Source organism: Balaenoptera borealis (genome assembly GCF_965194805.1).
Source record: "Balaenoptera borealis genome assembly, chromosome: 2".
Taxonomy (NCBI): Eukaryota; Metazoa; Chordata; class Mammalia; order Artiodactyla; family Balaenopteridae; genus Balaenoptera; species Balaenoptera borealis.
Window position 1 is genome coordinate 88,992,168 of NC_138867.1, and position 24,978 is coordinate 89,017,145.

At 39.5% G+C, this 24,978-nt stretch overlaps 1 long non-coding RNA gene across 1 annotated transcript; it reads left to right on the top strand.

Moving 5' to 3' along the window:
* Positions 1-3,390: 3,390 nt before the first annotated feature.
* Positions 3,391-15,120, top strand: LOC309623157. Its single transcript, XR_014241270.1, has 3 exons — positions 3,391-8,249; positions 8,411-8,445; positions 9,845-15,120. It is a non-coding gene; the product is annotated as an uncharacterized lncRNA (long non-coding RNA).
* The last annotated feature ends 9,858 nt before the right edge of the window (positions 15,121-24,978 follow it).

Below are 24,978 nucleotides of genomic sequence, written 5' to 3' on the forward strand. Positions count from 1 at the left end.
TTTTAAGTCCAGACCTAGAAATGGTAGGCATCCTTTCCACTGACATTCCTTTAGCCCAAACCTAACTGCAAGGGAGATTGGAAATGCAGGTTTACATTACCTGGAAAGAAGAAATGGAGATTCATCTTGCTTGACTCTAGCACAATGACTGTCAAGTCTGATGTGTTTCCCCTCCAAAACAGGACTAACCTTGAAGCAAAAGAATTAATCTCTCACAATAAAATTCTGTATTTATTATAGACCAGATCTGGGGGGAGGGGTTCCCTGCTATCCTCTCAATCACACCACAATAATTTTGTTTCTCATTCAATATTTAAGGATATACCTGTATAAATGATCTGTGATCTCACTGGGAAGTACACAACCAAGAAGAATTGAGCAGAAATGCTCAGTCATTTTGGTGACCTATCTTAAAGTGATGGCACATGTGGTTTTTCTCTGCTGATCTCCTAAAATGTGGAAATCCTACCAATCCCTCTTAGAAACAGACATGGATACAAGAATTTCTGTTTTTACTTTCTTAGAGGCACCTTTGTTAAAACTGATATTCAATTACTTATAATATTTAAAACCTTGGAGAACAAAGTATCCACATGTTAAATATATCTCCTTTCATCAACTACCTTTCTTCTGAAAAAATACATTCGTCAAAAGTATGCAGGCTGAGAAAAAATGCTAGAACACGCAGCCCAGAGAATAGAAATTAGCCCAGGGCCCAACCACAGTTTTAAGAATCATAAAATAGGTGCATTTAACGTAAATGAATTCAAGAATCCCTGCTAAGATTCAGTTTTAAATATTATAAAATGCTATAAAATGTAATTTTGCATTTGTACTATTTTTCATATACTATTTAATTTTTCATATATTATACATATACCATGTAGGGTTATATGTACAAAACTATCTATACTATACTTCATGAAGGATAAAAGGGATTTTTAAGGGTAATTTTGTGTAACTTTTTCTTTTTTTTTTTTTTAATAGCTACTTTATTTTTATTTTTTTGGCTGTGTTGGGTCTTCGTTTCGTGCGAGGGCTTTCTCTAGGTCTTCATTTCGTGTGAGGGCTTTCTCTAGTTGCGGCAAGCGGGGGGCCACTCCTCATCATGGTGCGGGGGCCACTCTTCATCGCGGTGCGCGGGCCTCTCACTATCGCGGCCCCTCCCACTACGGGGCACAGGCTCCAGACGCGCAGGCTCAGTAATTGTGGCTCACGGGCCCAGCTGCTCCGCGGCATGTGGGATCCTCCCAGACCAGGGCTCGAACCCGTGTTGCCTGCATTAGCAGGCAGATTCCCAACCACTGCGCCACCAGGGAAGCCCTGTGTAACTTTTACAAGTGCGGCCTTTTGAATCTAATGCTCTGGTAAGGTACAATTCCACAGTAATCTCATTTCTGCACATGTCAGGCCTCCTGACTCAGCCTCCCTGCACTCTGACCTTATTTCCTCTTCTCTCCTGATCCTGGACTCATCTCCAGCTTGGTAACAAACATCACTTTTTGGATAGTCCTTTTGTTAGATGGCCTGGTTTGGCATTCTGTAAAACGATATATTAGCAAAGACTTGAATTGTGTCAAATGTTTTCTAAGCCAGTCGTTTGCTACCGAATGACAAGATCTTGTCTAAAGCAGGGATCTTTTTTTTTTTTTTTTTAAACATCTTTATTGAAGTATAATTGCCTTACAATGGTGTGTTAGCTTCTGCTTTATAACAAAGTGAATCAGTTATACATATACAATATGTTCCCATTTCTCTTCCCTCTTGCATCTCCCTCCCTCCCACCCTCCCCATCCCACCCCTCTAGGTGGTCACAAAGCACCGAGCTGATCTCCCTGTGCTATGCGGCTGCTTCCCACTAGCTATCTATTTTCCATTTGGTAGTGTATATATGTCCATGACACTCTCTTACCCTGTCACATCTCACCCCACCCCCTCCCCATATCCTCAAGTCCATTCTCTAGTAGGTCTGTGTCTTTATTCCCGTCTTGCCACTAGGTTCTTCATGGCTTTTTTTTTTCCTTAGATTCCGTATATATGTGTTAGCATACTGTATTTGTTTTTCTCTTTCTGACTTACTTCACTCTGTATGACAGACTCTAACTCCATCCACCTCATTACAAATACCTCCATTTCATTTCTTTTTATGGCTGAGTAATATTCCATTGTATATATGTGCCACATCTTCTTTATCTATTCATCTGTCGATGGACATTTAGGTTGCTTCCATGTCCTGGCTATTGTAAATAGAGCTGCAATGAACATTTTGGTACATGACTCTTTTTGACCTATGGTTTTCTCAGGGTATATGCCCAATAGTGGGATTGCTGGGTCGTATGGTAGTTCTATTTGTAGTTTTTTAAGGAACCTCCATACTGTTCTCCATAGTGGCTGTATCAATTTACATTCCCACCAACAGTGCAAGAGTGTGCCCTTTCCTCCACACCCTCTCCAGCATTTATTGTTTCTAGATTTTTTGATGATGGCCATTCTGACTGGTGTGAGATGATATCTCATTGTAGTTTTGATTTGCATTTCTCTAATGATTAATGATGTTGAGCATTCTTTCATGTGTCTGTAGGCCATCTGTATATCTTCTTTGGAGAAATGTCTATTTAGGTCTTCTGCCCATTTTTGGATTGGGTTGTTCGTTTTTTTGTTATTGAGCTGCATGAGCTGCTTGTAAATCTTGGAGATTAATCCTTTGTCAGTTGCTTCATTTGCAAATATTTTCTCCCATTCTGATGGTTGTCTTTTGGTCTTGTTTATGGTTTCCTTTGCTGTGCAAAAGCTTTTAAGTTTCATTAGGTCCCATTTGTTTATTTGTGTTCTTATTTCCATTTCTCTGGGAGCTGGGTCAAAAAGAATCTTGCTGTGATGTATGTCATAGAGTGTTCTGCCTATGTTTTCCTCTAAGAGTTTGATAGTGTCTGCCCTTACACTTAGGTCTTTAATCCATTTTGAGTTTATTTTTGTGCATGGTGTCAGGGAGTGTTCTAATTTCATACTTTTACATGTAGCTGTCCAATTTTCCCAGCACCACTTATTGAAGAGGCTGTCTTTTCTCCACTGTATATGCTTGCCTCCTTTATCAAAGATAAGGTGACCATATGTGTGTGGGTTTATCTCTGGGCTTTCTATCCTGTTCCATTGATCTATATTTCTGTTTTTGTGCCAGTACCAAACTGTCTTGATTACTGAAGCTTTGTAATATAGTCTGAAGTCAGGGAGCCTGATTCCCCCAGCTCCATTTTTCGTTCTCAAGATTGCTTTGGCTATTCGGGGTCTTTTGTGTTTCCATACAAATTGTGAAATTTTTTGTTCTAGTTCTGTGAAAAATGCCAGTGGTAGTTTGATAGGGATTGCATTGAATCTGTAGATTGTAAAGCAGGGATCTTGATAGTGCTATATGCACATCAGATGTAGCCTGGGACTCAGAGCAGTCTGGAGATCATTCAGGCCATTACTGATTGAAGAGAAACAACTGCTTTGCTGCAGCTGCCACCCAGCTTTTGTCCATTTTGGTCTCTGCCATACTTTTCTATGCCCTCAAGACGTCTTACCATAAACCCTCCTTTGCTAGAAGCAGCTTTCATTTTCAGCAGCAGGAATGCACTTGACCAAAGTTTTTTTTATCTTCTGGTTCCAGCTTCAGCTAGGAATCTGAAGGGCTGGTCCCTTTTAAATCAAGAAAAACTCACAATATTAATAAAAAAAAAAAAAAAAGCTACCATTTATTGAGTGCTTACTATGTGCCAGACACTATGCAAAGAGCATCATGTATATTAACTCATTTAATCATCACAACAACCATATGAGATAAGTACTATTATTATCTTCATTTTATGAATAAAGACATCGAGGAAAACAAAGTTCCCTAATTTGCCAAAGGACACAGTGCCTGTAATAGAGGAGCTGCAATTTGAACTCAGACATTCTGGCTCCATAGCCTGTGCTCTTACACACTTCCTCCCGTACAGAAGATGCTAGTTTTATCTGTCAATAAACAATGGCTTATTTGTAGTAGCCCTAGGACTGCTGTCAGCAATGACAAAAATAGAAGGAAATTAGCATTTTACCTGAAAAAAAACCTTCCTTTCAAGATTGATACCATCTCAATTTTTAGACCTAAATAAGTTCTAGGTTGTTTTCACATTGATTAACTGAGGATGATCACTTAGTCCAGCATTATTATTTCAAAAAGTACTTACAGCTATTTAGCCTGGCAGAAAATCAGTAGGAGTTGTCATTATTTAAATCTTATTGCTGAGGCGCTACACTCACGGAGCTATTTCCTGAGTGGGTGCTCAATGAGAGAAGACAGATATTCAATCACCTGGACCCAGAAAACAGAAGTGAGAAATGCAAAGTTGTGTAAGACTAGATCGCAATAGATATGCAATTAGCTTTGGGCATCTATCCTTTGAATTGGGCTGTGTCTATACAATGGCAGAAAAAAAAAAATCTTAATTGCTCATTCCAGTCAGTCAAAAATTCAAAGTATCAAATTACAGACAAGTGATTTATTTAGTAGCACATAAGTATAATAATATATGTATAGTATTTGTGTGCGTGTGTGTGTGTGTGTGTATGTGTGTATACATACACACCCCAAAACCCTATACTAACAAGACTCTGTAACTCTTTAATTGGGTGTTTGATGAATTAAAGAAGCCTAGACTATAATGGCAGCAGGAGGCTTCCTGTGTCATTGTAACACGGATGGGTGCTCTCATTCACATCATTTGGTGGTAGAGGGAAGCACCTCACAGAGGAGGAATTTTGTCTTTAAAAAAATTATGGAGAAAGTAAAATAAAAACAGCACAGGGACCGTGAACAGACTTTAAGCTCTTACTATTCAGGAGGCAGTTATCTGAGTGTGCTCTATTTAGGCTCCTGGGCACATCTTCCTGTAGCCTGCCCTTGTGACAATACTTGAACTCCCACCAGCAGAGTTCAAACCCAGGGGACAGTAGGCGGTTGGCTATGTGATATAACCCAAAGGATATGACAGGTGTGTTTGCCCCAAGATATCTGCCCTCCCTATCACCCACACCTCCCCATCGTGAAATTCTCCCTTCTTGCCTTATTTTTTCTGCCAAAGTCATGCCTGAGGATGGACCCTATTAAAACAAATGCATTACTTGTGAGACCATTACATCTTAACTCAGCAATGGTCACTTATACAGTGACCCAGTATTTACTGAACAGACCAGATAACGTGCTTCCTGGCAGAGCTCAAGGTTCTGAGAAAATGTGACACGAGACCAGACTTTTTAGTAAGGAGAGGAGGAAGGAGGTCACAGGAGACGCCCCAAATATGCAGTGCTGAGCTTGGGCATCGCCAAGGGAGAGGGCAGTCAGAAATTAGAAGACAGCTCTGGAAAGGGCCACTGGAAGGTGCCAAGTAACTCAGCAAACTGGGGTTTGGGGGGAGGAGGGCTTTGTTTCTGTCTGCCAGATAATAGAGGAAGAAAGCAGAAAACATGAAAAAACATATGGTTTGTGAAACTCATTCATCAAAAGTTTTATTGGGAAAGAGATCAGAATATAATGACTAAAATGGTTAAAATTCATTCTCTCCAGGTCATCCACATTTTTATCTTCATGAATATATTCATTTCTTCAGGCTGCTGTAACAAATTACCACAACCTGGGTGGCTTAAAACAACAGAAATTTATTCTCTCACAGTTCTGGGGGCCAGAAGTCCAAAATCAAGAGGTTAGTAGGGTCGTGCTCTCTTTGAGGCTCTAGGAGAGAATCTGTTCCATGCCTTTCTGTTATCTTTTGGTGTTGCCAGAAATCCTTGGCATTCCTTGGTTTGTAAACAAATCATTCCAATCCTCTGTCATCACATGATGTTCTCCCCATGTGTCTGTCTCTATGTCTCTTTTCCTCTTCTAAGGACACCAGTCACTGGATTAGGACCCACCCTAATGTAGCATGACTTCATTTTAACTTAATTACATCTTCAAAGACCCCTATTTACATATTAAGGTCACATTCCTGTGTACTCAGGGTTAAGACTTCAACACATCTTTTAGGGGGACACAATTCAACCCACAAAATGTGGTCTTTCTCCAAAAAAGCAACAATGCTTAAGTGTTGTCCATCATTCTTCCCAAAGCCTTCCCACAGTTAAAAAGGGATCATTAACCAGAGGAGTAGTGGCCACTCCATTAAAGGAAGCAATTGAGGAAGAGTCTTATCAGTGTCATTATAAGACGGAACAGCTCCTAGAAATTTAAGATCATATTCTTATTATGTTCTTCCATTTGGACCTTTACTGGCGTCAGCACTTCCATAAAGTTTTCAGAGTTTCACCCTTGGCAATAACCCAACACATGAGCACAACAGTTAGGTGTTGGCACAAAGGCATAAAGGACCATTGTTAGGACAAGGAGTGGCAGCCCAGGAATAAGGAAGAAAGAGAGGAACTAATCTCAGGGGCAAAGTAAATTGCACACTGAATCAGTGATATCTATAATACCAAACAAAGGGAGGCTTAAGAGACAGGTTCTTATCTTAGAGAGAGAGAGAGGGAGAGAGAGAGAGAGAGAGAGAGAGAGGGAGGGAGAGAGAGAGACAGAGACAGAGACAGAGACAGAGACAGGAGAGACAGGTTTTGAACAGGAAGAAAACTTGAAATAGCCACTGGATATAATACAAATAGAGTTTTGATTCTATAATTTTTCCTGTCTTTAGTTTTTTCAACACACACACCCAGATTCCAAGTAATGCAGAGAAACTGATGAATAGATCAGTCACTGAATGAATGAAACTCAAGTTATCCATGGCATCCATTGAAAATGGGCCAGCATTAATACACCTACACATCCATTCCAACCACAATCAGCTGAGACAAATCAGAGTCTACTGTCCCTCCATGTTTAGGGTGTAAGTCATTAATAGTTGGAGTTTCAGAATAACACTCTCAAGTGAAATGGAGACACTATTAAAATTAGGATCAGCCATTCACAATGCAGTTTCATCACACCTGAATTAGAAAACTTGAAAAACTTTAGAGGTGTTAGAAGTAAGAATGGTCTCTCAACTGTTTAAAATTGGATAGGAAATGACTTTAAGATCTGAATCTACACATTAAATGATAATACTGTAAGAACTTTGACTCCCAATTTTCAATAAAGCTGGCCTTTATAACTTTTTATTTATGAATTCCACCTAAGCTAAGACCATTAGGAATTAAATCCTGAGCTGTTTTCTCTGGCTTCATTGCCAAAAAGATAGCAAAAACTTACTGAATACCTACTATGTGCCACACACTGTTTTAGAAGCTGGTGATTCAAGAGTGAACAAGGCAGAAAGAGCCCTTACTCCATGGAGATTACGTACTAACAATTGAGACAGACCAGTATGTCTCATTTCAGAAACAGGTGTCCTGTTTCTGGATGTAAAAGAGATTTGGGGGTTTTGGCTTTTTTTCTACTCCATAAATCTTTTAATATAAGCTACCTCTAGTAACTAGAAGTTCATTCTGGATTTTAACATCCTTTTACAGACATTACAGAAATAAATGTAAAGATGTTATAATATGTTTCATAAACTATATTAGAAGATCTGAAAAATAATCTTATAAGGTAAAAAATTTTGACGTACTTTCATTATTTGGTACTAAGAAAAAAACTTAGCAGTGTGCAAAGGGGAAGGAGTCACAAGCCATGAGACAACCAGACCTGTGTTCTTATCTTAGACCTCTGTCTTTATAAGTTCCCTCACTGGGCTTTAATTTCATAATCTGTGATATTGAGGGTTAAGTTGATTCATCATTTTTAAAAAATTGATCAGGTATCACTGGAATTCCTCAGAGAAGCTTTGGGTCTTGCAAACTTTTGATTTAAAAACTTAATTTTTCAAATAATTTAAAAACTACTTAAAAACTATAGTAAAGCAAATAGCACAAATCGTGTTTTACACCAAATTTTAGCCCATTGGATGATAACATATGCATGTAGGTTAACAATCGTTTGTACAGACCTCATAATGATCTCTGGGAATACATTTGAACTTCTTAAAATTGGATTATTGATAAAGCAGGTTGTAGCTCTGACCTGGCCTTTCAATAAATTTGCTCTCTCCTATATGCACTTTGTGGAAAATGGTTCCGGGAAGTGCCTACTGCAACCCAAACTCAGCCAGATTCCCTTGGTATATATTCTAGCCACAGTGTACCAACAGCCAGCTCTGCAGTAATAAAGAAGCATAACACATATCTTGTCATACCATATTGTAAGTAGTTTTAACTTACTTATTTTTTTTTTTGGTAAATTTTTTGGTAAGTTTATTGCCTCCCTTTTATGGTCACTATAAAGAAGGCAAATATGTTAGATACTGATAAGAATCCAAATGTTTAAAGAAAATTAACCATTGCTCCACTTTCAACTTTCTAGGTCAGTTTATTTGAAGAAAATTCTGAGATTTTAAGGTGAGCTCTTAAAATTGCTTATCATTTGCACCTATTTATTGGTATGAATCAGAATTTTTTTTTCAATATTGTGCAAGCAATGCAAAATACAAAAATAAAATTGAAGATTGAGACTGCGTTTATCAGCTATAACCCAGAGTTCACATTTTTGTGTTCGTTAAAACGGTGTCATTTTTCTCATTAATTTGGCTTTATAGTAAGCAGATGTTACAAATGTGAACTTTTAAAATAATATTCAGCAATAGCACTGCTCTCATCTCTTTTATATGTAAAGGGTTTTACATGATATTGAATTAGAAAAAAAATTTTTATAAAAACGATTTTATAACTACTCTAATCAGGGGTTGTTTCTTTTTCAAGAAACAGAAACCTACTCAAGCTACTTCTAAGTAAATATTCAGAATTATTGGACGATTACTATTGGAAAACACAAGCAATTCCAATTCACCTGTTCAAAATGTCCTTAGCGTGGCCCTCAAGGCTCTACAGACTCTCCCACTGGCATACCTCTCTGATCTCAAGTTCTCCCAACCTCCTCCTGGCTAACTCTTCTGCTCCAGCCACACTGACCTTCTTACTGTTCCCCAGCACCACCCTTGCTCCTATCCTGGCATTTTCTGCTCTCTCCATGGAATTCTCTGTTTCCAGCTATCAGAGTAGCCCACTTTCTCACTGCCTTCAATTGTCAGTTGTCACCTTAGAGGCTCAAACCTTGATCAACCAATAAAATATCATCAGCCTCACGTGCATTTCTGGACCACGGTCTATCCTTTGACACTTCCACATTTTTCTTTAAAGCACTTCTAAATTCTCTCTCTTTCTCTCTCTCCATATATAGGCAGGTTTTCCTTCATTCTTTCCTTACTTCTTCCTTCCTTCCTACCTTCTTTCCTTCTTTCTCTCTCTCTCCAAATTACAAGCTCCCTGACAAAGGCAGGAACTTTATCTGTCTCGTTTACCACTCTATCTGTAGAACCTAGAACAGTACAACACAGAGCCCCAAAAGAGGTGGCTCAGTGTTATTTGTTAAATGACTCTAAACAACTGAATAAATGAATGAATGGACAGTCAGGACACTCAGTAAAGTTACAGAAGGAATGAAACTGGGAAGTCATAAACTTAGATGATTCTTTCATTTATTGTAGAACTCCACATCTTCTCTCCCTCTCTCTCTCTCTTTTGTTTTGCTTGTCAATTGAAGTCTCCTGTTCCTTCTTCAAATTTGCTTTCTGCTTACTAGTCAATTTGCACACAGCTGAAAATTACCTCCAGACTCAACATGACCTGCAATTCAAGTGCTCATCATTCTCTGGTAATAATCCTGTCTTATAGTGCAGATACTCAAATGAGATAAAACATTTGGCTCAGTTAACCTCTAGATTGACCCAACCTTTTTCAGGTCCCAAAGAGGTGGCAGGAGCTCAGAATCACATGGAACAAACATGGCCTTCGAGGATCACCACCTCTGCAAGTACTGTCAGGGATATCGGTGGCAACTTAAAAGGGGGGATTCTGCTAGGCCCAAATAGTGTCTGCTAAAAACGACAACGACAGCAACAAAAAAACACTGAGGAAAATGGTTTCAAATTTCTCCCCATTGTGTGAAAACTACTTGTCAGTTCATTCTACCCACCACCAACTGAACAAATAGCTCCATTTCATGTACTCAATAAAATGATAGAAAATTCAAACCCAAATTTATTTTGTGTTATAACTATTTTCAAAATAACAATCAGCAATTTTTATATAGAGAAGAAATATTCCATAGAGGTTTAAAGGTTCTGCTCTGGTGTCAGCCTGCGCGGGTTTAAATCCTAAATCTGTACTTACTCGTTGTGCTTCAATTTCCTCATCAGAAAAAAATATAAATAATAACAGTAACTGTCTTATGGGGTCGTGACAAGGATTAAACAAGCCAATCCATATGAAGTTTGTAGAAGCTCCTGGTAGTGCCCAAGGAGTGTTACCTATAACCTCCTTTTATTTTTTTTCCTCTCTCTCTCTCTCTCTCTCCCTCTTTCCCTCTCTCTCTTTCTCTCTTTCTCACTCTCTCTCACACACACATCTCTCTCTCAATTTTTAATTTTTTTCACATTAAGAAATGCTATTAAATTGTTTTATGGACACCTCACTTCTATATAATGCATATTGCAAACTGGTCCAGACATGATTGAGATATAATCACCAAAGAGATGCCTTTGACAGAGATGAAGTAGCTGACAAGTTGCTAAACACAATGTTAAATTGTTTGTTATTGTTGAGGAGTTGAAAGCTTCTCTTTTAAAAGACTCTCATGTTTAAAGCCAACATGATTAATATTCACAGCAGACAGACTAGTTTATATAGCCAGAGACACTGAGGTCAGCCTGGATAATGGAAGAGCATGCTCATTCCTGAGCCTGTGGTGGCACATACTTACATCACTACTGAGCCCAGGCACCTTGGGCTTGTCAAGAAAAGGTGTGTCCATAAGGCTGTAAAGATCTGAACCTTACAAATGAGCATCATGTAGTCATAAGCATTTGGATGAGTCATGGTGTATTTTTTTTTTTTAATAAATTTATTTATTTATTTATTTTTGGCTGCATTGGGTCTTCGTTGCTGCGTGCAGGCCTTTCGCTAGTTGTGGCGAGCGGGAGCTACTCTTTGTTGCAGTGCGCGGGCTTCTCATTGCGGTGGCTTGTCTTGTTGCGGAGCATGGGCTGTAGGCACACGGGCTTCAGGAGTTGTGGCACATGGGCTCAGTAGTTGTGGCTGGCAGGCTCTAGAGTGCAGGCTCAGTAGTTGTGGCTCATGGGCTTAGTTGTTCCGCAGCATGTAGGATCTTCTCCGACCAGGGCTTGAACCCGTGTCCCCTGCATTGGCAGGCGGATTCTTAACCACTGCACCACCAGGGAACTCCCAGTCATGGCCTATTTTATGGGTGTAGCTCATCTTCAAAGAAAGATTGAACTGACCATAAACATCAGATCATGGAACATAAGCTTTTTCAAAGGCTCCTTATAAAAAATACAATAAAAATAAATACAACTATTGCCTAAAATTCAAAGTCTCACATAGATTTATTGTGAATCTGATGCATCATTGCTCATCTTCTCTTTTTGGATGTTATCTTTACCACTGAACTGAGTTTCTAAAATGTCGATGAAGCTATTTGTGTTACTGTATAGAGTCGGTTATGGACTCTAGGTAAAGCATTTGCATTTTCACATGTTTTCCAATTTTCATGTGACTGTCAGAAATCTTGTTGACATATATCCGTTCTAGTCCTCTCAACATGTAGTCTGATATGACCTCAATAATATCTATACTCGAAGTGGCCAAAATGCCAAATATTGCATGATAAAAACAAAAACATATTTATATAACCTTCTGAGGGTTCTCAAATGTCATAGAAGTTAGAATTTTTTATTTTTTCACCAAACTTTCCTTAGTCCCATACATTTGCCTCCTTAGGTGTTGTCTTTAGCTTGCAGCAAAGAATTACAGGTACATGGAAAAAATACCCAAAGTTGAGGGTGAGTTACATATCTAAAATATATACATATATATATTTTAGATATGTAACTCACCCTCAATTTTCTGAAAGACATGAAGACCATTTTCATGGAAATATAAATAATGTTTTTGATAGCTCTCAGTAAATAAGAAATCAATTAATGCATACTGTTTTAGCATATCACTTCCACAGCACCAACTAGTTTTTGTAGGAAATTTAGAATAACTGTGAGAGGCAATCTCTGTACCCTAGGAACTTATATTTCAGTGGGAAGGTTATACTATGTGCAAACAGCATCAAACATCATGAGGCAGGCAATAATTTAGTGGGTTTATTTTTATTTATTTTTTTGGTGTAAATTAGCTTATAGTCCAGGTTTAGAGGATAAAGAGAAGAGCGAGGGCATAAGTTTGGTAAAATTCAGCAAAATTACATGGAGAAATAAGTCTTGAACTGAACCTTAATGGATTCACAGAACCCAGAAGAAAGATGAACAATGAGTGAAGTCTCTTGATATGGGATGCCAATAGGTTATTTAATAGATTGGCTTAGATAACAATAACATCGTTAAAAAATGAGTATAGAATAGAGTCGATTCTTGGAAAAATCCCCAAGTTTCCTGGATAAAACAGGGATAAGTCAGGGGTCATTTCAGGATTTCAAACTTGGGTAACCTAGAGAAGATCTTTATTACAGATATGGGGAGTTAGAAAACAGTGCTCATAAGCAAGAGAGGTTCCATCTAAAAGATACTACGATTGAGGTGACAGCAGGATATCTCATTGTTGATGTCTGGCACATAAAGGGAAGTGATACAGGGGAGCAGAATTTGGGAGAGAGATCTGCAAGTCATAGGGTGAAAATTATAATATCACTTATGTTCTCCCTATGTAGTTTACTCAACAGTATTCAATATCTCCCCTCCCACCCACTGCCCCAGGAACAATACTAGACTGTTGTGTTGGTTTGTTTTGTTTTTTTAATGAGCTACATCCTACCACTCTGGAATTATTATTACCATTTTGTCTACATCAAACTGTATTCAACTCTAATGGATCATAGCCAATTAAGCCATGTTGTCTAAATATCCCTCCCTCCCAGTACCCGTGGAGTTTATCAGTATCATGCATTAGATATGTCAGATTTTGTTTTTCCTATGAAGTCAGGCATGCTACTATAGGCTGACCTAGTGTGATTCTGAAGCATTAGTATTTTACATACACTATTATTCCATATAATTGTTTTGAAGCATAAGAAAATTTCAGTGTTCTTAGTTTTTCTTATTCCCTTTATCTGAGTCTTAGCAGTTATGCTGAAGCAATTTTATAACAGCCCTATTTTTAAAATCCAGAATGTGTACCAAAATAATGTACAGAGAATTATTTTAAACTATATTGTATTTTCCAATCCTGGCGAAATTATTTGAACTTTCATTAGATACTCAGAAGAATCAGAGATGGTTAAAAGCAAGACTAGATTTAGTGGATGAGGGGCAAGGATTGGGGGGAAGAATGTTATATATGTGAACCGTAAGTAAAGCATTTTGGCAAAGAGCATTTCCCTGCATGGAATCTTAGACCTCTGCATTGAAGGGTACCTTAGAGATTCTCTAGTGCTCACATTTCTTAGGAAGGATTAGGGCTGGGGCAAATGCAGAGGGGTTCTCTCAGTGAAATTTTTCATGCTGTTCTGCTCTCACTTGGGGTATAAATTTAGGCCTTGTGTATGAGTGTTTGTAAAAGATAGCATTCAAAAATTACCACAAAACTCTCGTTACTAAGCTTGACCACTCTTTTCCCTAAAGAAACTCTAAAGGATTATTAGAAAGAAAAAGGTCACAAAAATAGCAACAGATTCACTAAGATCAGTGTTACCCTTTATAGTTGACACTCCTAGATGGCCTTTGAAGAAACTCCAGCTGCAAATGGATACCTGACGACTAGCTCCATCTCTAACTGCCTGCTCAACCTCGCTAGACCTGTCTCCCTTCTGTTAAGCCAGATGCCAGATGCTCTTAAGTTCATATCCAGCCCCATCATTCTATAATTCCATGCATATTCTCAGAGAGTCTCATGAAGCCTGTCAAAATGTTTCATGATGGCAGATTCCTGATTCAGTTTACCACCAAGATTCCAATTTGGCAATTTTACGGGCATGTGAATTATTGTTAATGTCTTGATGATAACTCCTTAAACTTAGAGAAGCCTGCTATTCAAAGCACTTATTTAACATTTGATCAATTCATGAGTGTAATGTAACAATCCATGAAAACAATGTGAATACTAATTTTCAGTGTGAAAAAAGTAAACATAAGAAATTAAATGTACCTATTAACCTACAAATGACAATTTTGATCAATAGTATAGTTCTATGCAGACCTAGAGAAATTTATTGTCATATATTTTAATTTCACCTAAGGTGAGGCTATTTGCTTCGTATCCAAAACCAGGTCACTATTTTTCCCAGGTTTCCAGGCTATTTGTTTGCATTTGGGAAAGAAAAAAAATTGGGGAATATATGCAATATTCAATTTCTAGAATTTTTTTTTCAGAACCAAAAGCATTTTGTAATTGTTAAGTAAATCCCTTTTTCCCCCATATCTACTCATATATTGTTGGAAAATTAAAGAATCGGGGGTGGGGGAAGGTGGTGATCCTCGCTAGTGGTTTTTGTTTATTCATCTTATTACCTAGAAAACCAGATTGCCAAATTAGACCATTGAAATATATTCTTACGCGGGTCAGACCAAATTAACATTTGAAAATGAGACTGTATTTCCCTCTCCTCAATGGTCTCCAATGGCAAGGGACCTATCTCCAGCTTCTGAACATTTCACATCTCCATGGAACCTGCTGTACGGCAGCTAAGCCTGTGGAAATGGCAGTGAGTCGTGAAAGTCAAAGAAGCCCTGTGTCAGCACCTGCCGGAAGCAGTAGCTAAAGCCCTGTCCACACTGGTAGCAAGACACACTGTGCTGGAAAACTGTTTTTACCATGCCTTGGTAGTTAGCCCTGCTCACTAAAGGTCAGTGTTTGCCTGCTCATTGTCTAAACCATAAGGCATGCTGTGTCCCACTTGCGGTTTCTTCCTGGTGAGTGTCCTCGGATTCTGGAACGTTCTGCAGCACTTCTTCACCAGGATAGGTAGAAAGGCTATAAGCATTGTCCTTCCACTTGAGTTTTTTTTTTTTTTTTTTTTTTTTTTTTTTTCCACTTGAGTTTTGAGCTCAGCCCAGGGAGTCTCCTTCCTCTTCAATACACTTTCCACATTTCCTGATGGTTTCTTCTCACTTAATGGAGTTTTTCGATTACTGCGACCCTTCATCAGTCTACAGCTATCTAAGTTGAGGAGGGGCGGGTTTAAACGCTGAATATCTCTCCAACAAAAATCATCATTCTTCAACATGGAGCGAGAACCAATAAAGCAGTGGGCCCATTCAGGCTTGGAACCACTGTCTGACAAGGACAAGCTGGCTCCAGCTCAGCCCAAATGATGATAAACATGGGCTTCAACATTTCAGTCTTGAATCTGGAAAACAACTCAGCTGAAATTTATATACAGTATGTAACGTGAAGCTTGGTTAAAAGGAAAGCTTGCCCTTGGAAAAAGATAGACAATTTTAAACAAGGCTAATTTAAAAACCCGAATCAAAGATAAATCAATTCTCTGAACTTAGAGGGGCAGCGTCCAAAGCACAGATCCACACAGCCCACCAGCGGAGGAGTTTCCCTCCCTCCCTGCCAAGAACAGAGACCAGGGCGGCTGGGAGGATTCCTCTGCGAGCTCTTTCTGGATGTCCGGGAAAGGAGACTCTGGCCCTTGAAAAAGGCATTAATCACATTTGATTCCTTGTACCTGAGAAAAAATAGCTATCTCTGGGATCTGATTTTTTCTGTTTCAAACTGAAGAAAGCTTTTATGATGTCTCTTGGTGAAATATAACCATTCTCTCATTCTAAGCAGCCTCTAAATTCTTAAATGTGTGTAAATGGAAAACATGCTGTGGGTCTTTATTCCACTGAGCAGCAAGAAATAAATCAGAGCCCCCCCTTCTCACACCCCCATCTCTCCCCTGATACCTCACAGATGTGCAGCGTTAGAGGGAAGAGCAGAAATGCTTTGTAAAATTAATATGTGGAAACTGCTTTATTTACAACAAATGCCTAGCCTGGGGCTTTCTCTGCCGTGCCCCATCAAGATATTAAGCTGAGTTCTTGCCTCCTGCTTACCAAAACGTCTTCCTTCGTTCCTGTCAGACACGAAGGTCTCCATTTTCTACAAAGGACAGGCAGCTGGTGGTGACGTGGTGTTTAGCGTCAAAGGTGAGTTGGCTGCAAGTTAGTGGTAAGCAAGACATTTCCTCCGTAACGTATAAAATGTGTAAGTCATTTTAGGATCCTGCTAGGTTCAACGTCCTAAATAAGTATCTGTCATTACTATAACTGATATTAAACTGAATGCTGGAGACCCAATAGATGCATACAAATGCTGGAACTTGCCTCCGTGGTTCATTCATATCTGAAAATATGTGGAAGATATACCACCGAGCTCATGAAAGGCATTTAACTGATTCTAATAGCAGTCATTACATTAGAAAATGAGACTTTCCCTCGTAACAGAGGTGAACTGGGAAGAAACAAAGGAGGAGAGGTAACTAGTGCAGCGCCCCAGTGCCCTGCCAGAATTACTGCTCATCATTCTTGCTTTCAGCAGTTAACCGGCTCCTTTTGTCAAAGACTACCCCCCATCTAATGAAACAATTAGGGCTTGACAGTTTAAATATGCTATTTTGTTCTTTTCAGGCGTGAGTGCCAGCCACTCAGACAAACTGTACCCACCACCTTCCTATCAGCAGAGCCATTGTTATCCCAGATAGAATGCCCTAAAAATAAAATCCATTTTGTATGTGAAGCTTCATCAAGTCAGGTCAGGTCTGCTCCTCAGGGCAGACTGCAGTGTACTAATTTCATTATGCTATTTTTAAATGTGGCCTCCTTGGATCTTTTAGTATGTCCTACATAGCTCAACAAGGCACTGAGTTAATGTTCAGGGCTCTCTTTGCTAGTCACCTCTGCCCACCCTGCCCTCAACTCTAACCTCTACAACCTCTCCAGGCCTGGATGGTTAACGAGATGTAGGGCCACTAATGATGGATATGTTCACACTTAGATCAACATCACCTGCTGGGCATTGTCCAGCACACGCGGTATTAGAAGATCAAATTGGCATCAGTTTCTTGAATTCATTATTAAAGTTACTGCAGTTTTAAAAACAAATTCACAAAAAGAGAAAATGGCTTTCTAACATATCATCCTAAGCTAATTTTGAGTCTCTGTGTACCTATATCTGTTCTGCCTCTTGTGTAAAGTTTTTTTTTCAGTTATAAAATTAACACATTCATAGGTATATGAAGTGTAGAAGAAGAACATATCATTATTCATGACTCTTCTAATTTTGACTACTAGAAACCCAACTCAAACTCGATGTGCATAAAGGGATATATTGTTCATGTAATCCGAGATCAAAGTTGGCTTTAGTCACAACTGGATTCATTATGGCTCAAATTAATGCCATAAGGACAAGATTTCTGTCTCCCAGTCTCTCAGTTCTATTTTCCCTTGTGTCAGCCCATATCTCCAGGAGGCCTTCTCCTCCTGGTGGCCCATGACAGCGCCAGGCTTCCATCCGACCAGTTGAGTGACTCTAATCAAATGACATCTCCTTCTGCCCAACGGTTCTAACCAAAGTCTCCAAGTTGAGTTTCATTAGCATGACTTGGGTATGTTCCTGTCCCTAAACCTGTCAGGGCTCAGCATGGTCAGAGGAAATCTCTGAGCAGATTTTTGTTATATGCCCCCCATAAAGCCAGGATTTTAGATCAGCCTCAGATAAACTGTATGGACTGAGAAGGAGGGAGGTATGGTTCCCCAAAAGAACATCAGATGTACCATCAGGAAGGAATAGATGCAGAGCAAATAACAGTAGATGTCCATGACAAAGACCTCTGTCCTCACAACCTGAAACAAGAATCAAAAATACATACTTAATTCTAGAGGAGATGGAAAGTCCAGGACTATTTCTGAAAACTTTGATAAATTTATACTAAGTGAAATAATAAAATATTTCCCCCACAAAGATTCAGAAACCATCAGGAGATAATGTGGGGAATAATGAGGAAATCATACTGGATAGAGAAAGACAAATGTATGATGAGAAGTCCCTGGGGAATAATGTCCACAAATTCCAGTCTCCCATTGCACACTCACATTTTGAGTATGCTGTCCCACTGCCTTCTGGCCTCCATTGTTTCTGATGAGAAGTTAGTTATTAATCTTCCTGGAGTTCCCTTGAACATGATGATTCATTTTTCTCTTACTGCTTTCAAGATGTTCTCTTTATCTTCGGTGTTTGACTTTGTGATTATGATGTATCTAGGTATGGATCTCTCTGTGTTATCCTACTTGGAGTTTGAAAAAAATAATGGCTGAAAACTTCCAAATGTGATGAAAAATATCACATGACCAGAAAGCTCAACAAATATATTTTCTCCCTATTTCTCTCTCTCCTCCTTCCTCAGGTACTCCCTTTACACATATGTTGGTATGTTAATGATGTCTCACATTTCTACGAGACTGTTTATGTTTTTCCATTCTTTGTTCTCTCTGTTCTTCAGATTATGTACTCACTTTTTTTTTTAAATCACATAATTCTAGTTACCTTTTTTTTTTTTAATTAATTTATTTTATTTTATTTTTGGCTGTGTTGGGTCTTCGTTTCTGTGCCAGGACTATCTCTAGTTGCGGCAAGTGGGGGCCACTCTTCATCGCGGTGCGCGGGCCTCTCACTTTCGCAGCCTCTCTTGTTGCGGAGCACAGGCTCCAGACGCGCAGGCTCAGTAGTTGTGGCTCACGGGCCCAGTTGCTCTGCGGCATGTGGGATCTTCCCAGACCAGGGCTCGAACCCGTGTCCCCTGCATTGGCAGGCAGATTCTCAACCACTGCGCCACCAGGGAAGCCCTATGTACTCACTCTTGATCTAACTTCAAGTTGACCGATTCCTTCTTCTGCCATCTCAAATCTACTTTTGAGCCCTTCTTAGTGAATTTTTCATTTTGGTTATAGTACTTCTCCACTTCAGTACTTCCATTTGATTCTCTTTAAACTTTGAATCTTTTCATTGATATTTTCCATTGGACAAGACATTGTCACCATACTTTCCCTAAAGTTTATAGACATGGTTTCCTTCAGTTCTTTGAACATACTTTTAATGGATGCTTTGAAGTCTGTGTCTGCTAAGTCCAATATCTTGGCCCCTCAAAGGCAGTTGCTATTACCTGCCATTTTTCCTGTGTACGTGTCACACTTTCCTGTTTCTGAACACATCTTGTAATTTTTAATTGAAAACTGGACATTTTTGATAATATATTGTAGCAACTGTGGACACTGATATCCCCTGAGGGATTGTTGTTGTTGTTTGCTTCATTTATTTATTTGTTCAGTGACTTGGCTGAACTGACTCTGTGAAATCTATTTCCCCTATAATGTACAGTCTCTGATGTCACTGCTCACATTATTTTCCCCTTATTTTTATCTTTTACCCTGCCTTCCTAAAGGTTGTCACTGAATCTACTTATGTGTCAAAGGTTGTTTTAAGCCTCCACAGTCAGTTAGACTTTACCTTTTACCATTGAGTGTCTATGTGGCTTGGAGACTGCCATCACAATTAACAGAGTTTATATTTTTGCCCCACAATCAGCCAGGGACCAGTAGCTCCTGAGAGGGTACTGTTTGGGGCATGTACACAGTCTTCCAAACTGCTAGGGATGCATATAATTTTATTTTTAAACCTGGCTTCCTAGGAGTTACCCCTGGGCCAGAGCAGTTTATTGTTCAGCCAGTGTTTGGTCAGAGGTTATGCTTAAATTTCTTGTGCCAGTAAGGCTTCTACCCTGTGTTGAGGGATCTGTGTGCAACTTGGGGAATGATTTCAAATCAGCCCAACTCCTAGAGTCCTTCTGAGTCGGTGCCTAGTACGTGGGCACAGCCGTTTCTACCCCCAGAGTTGACTGTGATTCCAGGAAGGTTTTTCTTGGCTGTCTCTTTCTGTGGTTCCCTCTGTTAAACTTCTGGCTCTTCTGCTAGTTGCCTTGTTGCTACCAGTACCATGGAGCTACCAAACCCTCTTCATTGCTCTCCGCCAAGATCTCCATTGTTTCAAAAAACACCCTTAGGCCTGGAATTCTCCAAGCTCTGTTCCAAATATAGTCAGTCCCCTCCAACAGAGTTGTTCACAACTTTCCTCTCTCCCTGAGCAGAACCTCTAGACTGCTGCACAGGAGCTGGGAGCAGGGACAGTGGTCTGCCTCTCCCAAGTGACACCCCTCCTCTACAGGTGGGTGCTGGAGTGGGGGATGGTAGCCCCTTGTCTTCTCAGCTTGCCCACCCCTCCCCAAGCACAGCACATCCACACTTCTGGGGCAGGGGCAATTGGGGCCCCAGTATTCTCAGACTGCCACACCTGGGATAGTGTCTCTGCCCTCTGAGGGGCTGGTGGGGGATGGGAACCTCAGTCCTTTCAGCCACACCGGCCCTAAATAGAGTTTCTGTAATATGAGTGGGAAGCCGGGATTGATAAGCACTTGCAGCCTGCCCCTCGCAGAGTGAAAACGTCCTAGACTGGGAACTGGGGGAGGAGGGAGTCCCCTCCCCTCCACCCCGACACCTCCTAGTCTTCTGGGCTGCACCGCCCAGAGTAGAACTCCCAGAAAAAAGTTTCCCAAACACAGAGCTGAGGGGGAGGAGGAGGGGCCCGTGACTCAAATGCCTCAGACTCTGACTGTTCTTACTGCAATTGAGTAGATTTTCTCGATTGAATGTTTCTCCATTTGCTGTGTGCCCTTAGGACAATTTCCAGAGCTTTACCTTTATATATATATATATATATATGTGTGTGTGTGTGTGTATATATATATATATATAATTTTCATCAATTAAATGGTTGTCTTGCTGGGAAAAGGGCCTGCCAGGCTCCTCACTGTCATTTTGTAAGTCCCTCCACTTTCATATTTAACTACTGTTGCTGTTAGTTACAAATCCATGTCATAAGCCATTCAAGAATTTTAAAAGTTATCTAGTCTATACTCCCTATGCCTTTGAGCGGGATAATACCTTAGTCAGCCCAGATAAATGAGAATCTATACTGGTTTTGAAAACCTCCAGGGAAAAAAATTTCACAGCCTTTCTTAATAACCTAAATCAGTGCTTAACAGCTCTTACTGCCAGGAATTCCTTTCTTGCATATAACCTAAAGCCCACATGCTACAGTTTAAAGGCGGTTACTCTTCATCTGTCCTGGAGGAGATGAAGAACAGCTGGTCACCACACAAAACATTTCCCCTCCAGGAGGAACAGTCTCTAGCCTCCTCTTTTTTAAGTCCTCCTTTGGCCCTGTCATCAGAATAAATAACCTTAATATTTCCTCATACTTTTTTCAATTGATGAACAACATTTGTGCTCTCTTCTGAAATCTTTTCACTCTTGCCATTACCCTCTTAAGACTGGAAATGTTTCTCAAAGTGGGGTCTAAGCGCTCTGCACGTGGTTCTCTTGGAGCTCTTATTAACTATGCAGATGCCTGTGCTTCACCCTCGATTCAGTGAATCATAATCCCGCCAATGGATCTGGAAATCAGCATGCCTAAAAATATTCCCTAGGTGACTCTGATGCACTAAAATTTAACATCCTTTAGGCCAGATTGAAGCCTGCATTGCATCACAGGTTGAAACATCTCACCTGCACAGAAGAGTCACATGAGAGCTTTTAAAATCCTAATGCCCAAGCTGTACCCGGGTCCAATTAAATCAGAACCTCAAGGGGTGGCACCTGGGCCAACAGTCATTTGAAAACTCCCCAGGTGAATTCTAAGTGCAGCCAGTAGTCAGTCAGTTTCTTCAAGGCAAGGACGGGTAACGTTTGTATCCCAGCACCTACTAACACAAAGCCTAACACAGAGAATATTAGTTCTCAACGTTGACTGAGTGAGTTAGGCTTAAAGTTTGTTCCTAGATTCATGCTCATTGTATGTCCCATTTTCTTTTATCTATATCATGGCTATTTAATTGTAACCATGAAACTATCTTCACCATCGTGAAGATAAATCTTTTCACCGTTTGTTTTGGGAGGAGAGTTGACTTTGAAGAGGGAGAGTTAAGACTTCTGGCTTGGAAATGCTGAGAGACTCCTGTGTGAAGATTCCTACTAGCCATTGTGAGGCCTGGAAACGTGAATGGTGAGTGTTAAAATCTTCACATTGAATTATGTCACGACTCCTTTCATGTATCACCTCGCTGGGGGAACCTGGAAATTTTACCAGGCAGTGCATTGCTTTATGCTGACGCCATAGGCCCCTCTCCTCCTACCCGAGGCTTCTGTGATTATACAGGGATAAGGCAGACCCCCTTGGTGTTCACATGTGGGCAACACCAGTGTAAAGAAGTTAATACCCCAAGGAGCAAACCTACAACCAATGCATGGGAGCTGGTAGATAAATTTGGCCCCCTTTCTCCACAACTTTCTAACCTCCACCACCATGTAATGTCCTGAAACAAAGGTTATAATGCTTCTAGAGGATGGTTCAGAGGGGTCAGTTGCACTTCGTTTTGGTGAACTCTGTAATGCTTCCTTGTGTTTCTCTCCCTCCTTCCCTGCCTAACTGCCCCTGTCCCTCACCCCAATCCCGGGGATCACACTTCCTCGTAAGAGTGGCTATAAGGACCTAAAGCTGTATCTGAGGAACCCAAATTAAGTAGACAGTATGTCGTTCATTTTCACATCCTTTCCCATCACAGTGCCTAGCAGAAGTTAGGTGCCCAATAAATATAAACTGACATGAACATGGAGCATAAAACTGGACAGAGGAAGGAGTGCACCCAAACTATCCATGACGAGAGAGTGTTTTGGTGAGAAAATAATCAAAAGATTATCATTTAATTTTCCCATTTGTTAGCCGTGGGGCCAGGGGCAAACCAGCAACCTTTGGATATCAAATTATTTACTTGCTAAAATGGAATTCTGAGTTGTATCTGAACATCATGAGGTTCAGCTGAGAAAATATATATGGTTGTGTTCTGAAAATAATAAAACCAAAGCATTAAGTTACTGCTTCGGTATCAGAGTCTTATTAGATAGCTTTTTTTCCTTCAGATTTTGAGGGTAGTTCCATATATTAGCAATTAACACACATCAGTAAGAATTTGAAAAAGCTGTGTGAGAATGGGATAACCATATTAAGAATTGTGATCATCTGAGATAAACATTTTCATTTTTGCTTCCTGCTACATTTCTTTTTTTACCAAGTATATAATTCAGTAGTATTAACTGGAACACCACGCAGTATGTTACATCCCCAGACTTCATTTTATACCTAGAAGTTTGTACCTTTTGATTACCTTCAGCCTTCTCCCCACCACCACACCCTCCCACTCCACCTCTAGCAATAACCAATCTGTGCTCTGTATCAATGACTTCCATTTGTTTGTTTTAGATTCCACATCTCAGTGAGATCATACGGTATTTGTCTTTCTCTGGCTTATTTCACTTGACACAATGCCCTCAAGGTCCATCCATGTTGCCACAAACTGCAGAATTTCCTTTTTTTTTTATGGCTGACTAATATTCTGTTGTATATTTACCACATCTACTTTTTTTTTCTTCTTCCAGTTTTATTGAGATGTAATTGACACAGTGCACTGTATAAGTTTAAGATGTACAGTGTAATTACTTGACTTACACACAGCATGTAATATTCATCACAATAAGCTTAGTGAATATCCATCCATATACATAAAAAATTAAAGAAATAGAGGAAAAATATTTTTCCTTGTAATGAGCTCTCTTCGGATTAACTCTTAACGGCTTTCATATATAACATACAGCAGTGTTAATTATTATCATGTTGTAAATTACATCCCTAGTACTTTTATCTTATAATTGGAAGTTTATACCTTTTACCTGCCTTCATCCAGTTTCCCCCCAACCCTCACCTCTGGTAACCACAAATCTGATCTCTTTTTCTGTGAGCTTGTTTGTTTTTGAAGTATAGTTGACCTATAACACTATGTTAGTTCCTGTTACACAACATAGTGATTCTATATTTCTATACATATCAAACTGATCAACAGGATAAGTCAGGTTACAATATTTCACCACACAAAGATTACATAGGTATTGACTATGTTCTCCACATTTCATACCCCTGACTCATTTATTTTGCAACTGGAAGTTTGTACTTCTTAACCTGCCTCACGTATTTTCTTCTTCCCTGCAACCCCCTCCCCTCCCTTTTGGCAACCACCTGTAATTCTCTGTATCTATAACCCTGTTTCTGTTTTGTTATGATTATTCATTTGTTTTTTACATTCCACATATAAGTGAAATCATGTGGTATTTGTCTTTCTGTAACTTATTTCACTTAGTATAACATCCTCTAGGTCCATCCATGTTGTCGCTGATGGCAAGATTTCATTCTTTTTTCATGACTGAGTAATATTCCATTACACACACACACACACACACACACACACACACACACACATTGATGCATATATATGTATATATACAGACACACACACATATATGTATAGTTAGTTGATGGACACTTTAATTATTTTCATATTTTGGCTGTTGTAAATAATGCTGCTATGAACATTGGGATTCATGTATCTTTTCAAATTAATGTTTTCATTTTCTTCGGATATATACCAAGGAGTAGAAATGCTAGATTATATAAGTAGTTCTATTTTTAGTTTTTTGATGAACCTCCATACTATTTTCCATAGTGGCTGCACCAATTTACATTCCCACCAACAGTGTACAAGAATTCCCATTTCATCACATCCTCGCCAAAAGTTGTTATTTGTAGACTTTTTGATACTAGACATTCTGACAAGTGTGAGGTGGTAATCTCATTGAGATTTTGATTTACATTTCCCTGATGATTAGTGATGTTGAGCATCTTTTCATATGCCTGTTGGCCATC